The following is a 3,945-nucleotide window of genomic DNA, read 5'->3' as shown; positions in this document are numbered from 1 at the left end:
TGGTATGCAATATTATTTTAGCAGTTATAATACTGACTCTGTGTTATTCCTTTCGAGGAGGAATTGACATAGAGTGGGAGTAGATGGGGTGCCAAGGAGCACCTCCTGGGTTGGCTTAACAAAGCATCACTCCCTGTTTGATGGCCCAGAAACGTTGTCAAGATCAGAAATCAGTGCCGGCAAGTTGCGCGCTATTAAATTGTATTCCATCAATTCTTTATTTTTTATTCGATTTCAGAGAGCCATGAATCCTCCGAATGCCTCAATAATACTGTGATATTGATCATTTGGAAAAAAATCCTTGAAACTTGAGGATACTCAGAAAGGTATTGATGAAGAAGATGAAGTTTACAGTTTCAGAAATACTAAGGTTTATGATTTTGATATTTTAGTAAAACTGGTAATAGTTGATTTGGAAGAATCCTCTATATTCATTTTGGTTGTTAATTTCCATCATTTACTCCTTTAATTAAGGAAATAAGTTACAACATTTAATTCAAAAGTAATTAAATAGTGTATCTTGATTTTTAAATATGATGGATACATGTATACGGGCCATGATACATGTATCCAAAAGCCAAAAAATGGTATATAAAGTAATATAAAAAACTAATGGGAATCCTAGTAATTAGGATCTAAAATAGTGGGATTTATGTAGTTTGCTCTTAATTGAATTGTTAAAAGTTCAAGATGGATGTTTGAATTTTTTTTCATAGTTGACCTTTCATTTATTGAAGTTTTATATCTTTTAGGTAGAAAATATATCATTACCCCCTAAAGTAAGACCTATTTTTGAAGAAGACACTTGAACTTTGCGGGGGTCCTATCATGTATAGTTAAACTATATTCAACTTTTTGAGTGTATCATTATGTATAATCAATGTATAACTAATATATAGTAAATTGTATTCTACTTGTTGAATGTATCATAATATATAGTCGGTGTATACTTTCTATGATTTTTGATTGTTTCTTATGTAAACAAAAATCTAATTATATTTGTTGCAAACTAATTACTTTATTGTATAATTGAAGCCATTTCTTTAAAAAAACTGCATCTAATTGACATTAACTACTAATTTTCGTTTGTATATTTAGCTGTTTTTTAAAAAATAAATAAAATCAAATTGGGTTTATACAAGTAATTAGCCGCCCCTGGATTAAATGAACAAGAACTTTAATACATAGACCCCAAAGCCTGAAACCTTAAAGCTTTTGTTGTCTCTAGTACGTGTTGTGCTTTCTATCCACAACACCATTTTTTTGTGGAGTGTAAGGGCAACTACTTTGATGGATTATACCAAATTCAACCAATAAGGAACCACATTGCGAATTAAAAAATTCAGTGCAAGAAATGCTTCAGGACAACTATCACTTTAGATTTCAATTGTAACAAAAACACCTAGATATATCTAGTGTGATCATCCACAATAGTGAGAAAATAATTCTTCTTATCATAAGTATAGAGACTTTAGAAGGTCCCCAAAGATCCATGTTATCATGATCCAAAACGAGTCATGAATGACACCCACACTTAACCTTCTAGGTGGGCGGACCAACAAATTCAATCCCAATTATATTAATTGTTCAACTTATGAAATACAATCATAATGCGGAAGCTCAAGTCTTATTAATGTAAGAAACACACATCCACTAAAGTCTATTAGATATCATTTTCCAAAACCAGAAAGTCATCACATCAAGAACATTTAAACCCCAACTACTAAGTCTAAGAGTATCAAAGACATCAAAATAAATAAATAAATTAGTTTGTGTCTGAAAACTAAGGACATCATGCCACAGCCGACATAATCCAACATGAGCTAGAATGAATAGATCACTCTGAAACCTGATATGTTGGAGACTGGCTAGAGCTAAGGGTGAGTCAAAGTCGTTGGTATACTCGCTGCACTCCACAAAAGGAAATCGAAGAAAAACACAAATAGGCGTCAGTATAGGACAATATGTACTGAGTAGATATCATCGGCCAACTCAAAATAGAAACTAATATGCACTAAGTAATAGTATAAAATCAACTATAGCACTTAGCAGGTGGCAAGCAACAAACAACATGAACAAGTGATAACAACACTGAAGCAAGGACGTAGTCAGTCAACAATATCAGGAACACACATGAGAACTCATGCCTCCACATCACGCTCTTTTGAAAATTGGGTTCTTTGAGATTGAGTGCATTAAGTTATTTTAATATGTTTTCCTTTAACATTACCGTGACGGAACGTGACACCCGATCCAATAATATCGTGCCGGTTCGTGGCATTCGATCCAAATATATCGTGTCGGCTCGATGCACACGATCCAACAACATAGTTAATTCATCATTATTTTCATCACTTTCCACTTCATTAACAATATTTCACCAAATCTTCTTTATTCAAGGCATCACTTTAATAGAATAAGTTCAAGATTATGAATTTCACGGTCGTGGGATTACAGACCAATCACAAACAACACATGAATTATCCAAACCACAACAACCAAGTACATAGAAAATTTCACAATATCACTCAATGACTATATCAATCACAATTGAGAGTCTCACTCCAACCTCAACTGAAGAACCGAAGTCAAGCAAGTTAATTCCCCAATTCTTTTCCTTTCCTCAATGCCTTCAAATGTTTCCAATCTATCAAGTATACATTATTTATAAGCAAACGAGTCCGTAGACACCCATATTACTATATATCTAGCCTAAACTCATAACCCATCCAAATTTATAATCAAATTCCTAAATTTTGATATCAACTAATATATCAAGTCACATATGTTCCTAATTTTCCAAGTCTAGGGTTAAGTGTTAATTTCTCAAAATAATATAACTCTAGTGAATTTTATATGATACAAAATACATTAATAATATTCTATTATTGCTAATCATACTGATCAGTAAAAGGTAAAATAAAACTTCAGGCATATTGATCGAATTGGCGTTGATATCACAATTAATTCACAATTTGTGATTGCAGACTCTTGAATATACTGCTCACACAATTATTTATTACTGAATTAAGTGATTTTGTAAGCCAATTACTTGTACGTGCACTTCTATATATCCCACATTTAAAAAAAAAAAAAAGCCATGCCATAAACAACACAACATTTCTTAATTCTTATCGAAGCGTCCTGAAAATGTTTTGCATATTAAGATTGTTCTTTTTTGTTGCAAAATATGGAGTATTCGTCATCTTGATTGATTCAATTATGGCGTGTTTCATTTGGTATTGAGAGAACAAATATTTTCTGATTGTTTCATGTAATTAGGTCGACTAATTAATTAATGGTGTGTTTGGTATTAAGAGATAACGATTTTTTTTTTCTCTAAGCAGATATTAATATAAAATTTCAAAGACAACCACCTTAGGAAGAAAATTAATAGTTGTTGATAAGGAATTGCTGTGAAGTCACATCAGCACTTTGGCATGTATGATCTTTTCGGTATGACTCGAGTATTCTTATAGCTAGTTTTTTTTTGGAGTTGAGTTAGACTCTGTTTGACATTGCTACAAAAAATAGTTTATTTGTAGGAGCATTTTTTAAAAATAACTTTTTAAAAAACGCTTTTGAAAAAAACCAATTTGTATTTGACTAATTCATTTGAAATGTGCTTTTGATAAGCAAATCGTGTTTGACTAATCTTTTTTTAAAATTGATTTTGGAAAGTCAAATTACGAAAAAAAAGGTAAGTATCAATGTACTTTTAATATTAAGATTATTTTATAGAGAGAAACTATTTTAAATATTTATTGAAATTTTATTTTATTTTTAATTAAATTAAAATATACATATTCAAATTTTCAATCAATATTATACATAAATAGATTAAATATTAATATAATATTAACATGATGACTTGAATATAATTCAAAATATCAAGAAATATAAATTTAAATATCATTCCACAAATTAAACCACTATATATATATA

This window comes from Solanum tuberosum, unplaced genomic scaffold (genome assembly GCF_000226075.1).
Source record: "Solanum tuberosum cultivar DM 1-3 516 R44 unplaced genomic scaffold, SolTub_3.0 scf00019, whole genome shotgun sequence".
Taxonomy (NCBI): domain Eukaryota; kingdom Viridiplantae; phylum Streptophyta; class Magnoliopsida; order Solanales; family Solanaceae; genus Solanum; species Solanum tuberosum.
The sequence above is the reverse complement of the archived record's forward strand: the minus strand, read 5'-3'. Positions refer to the sequence as shown.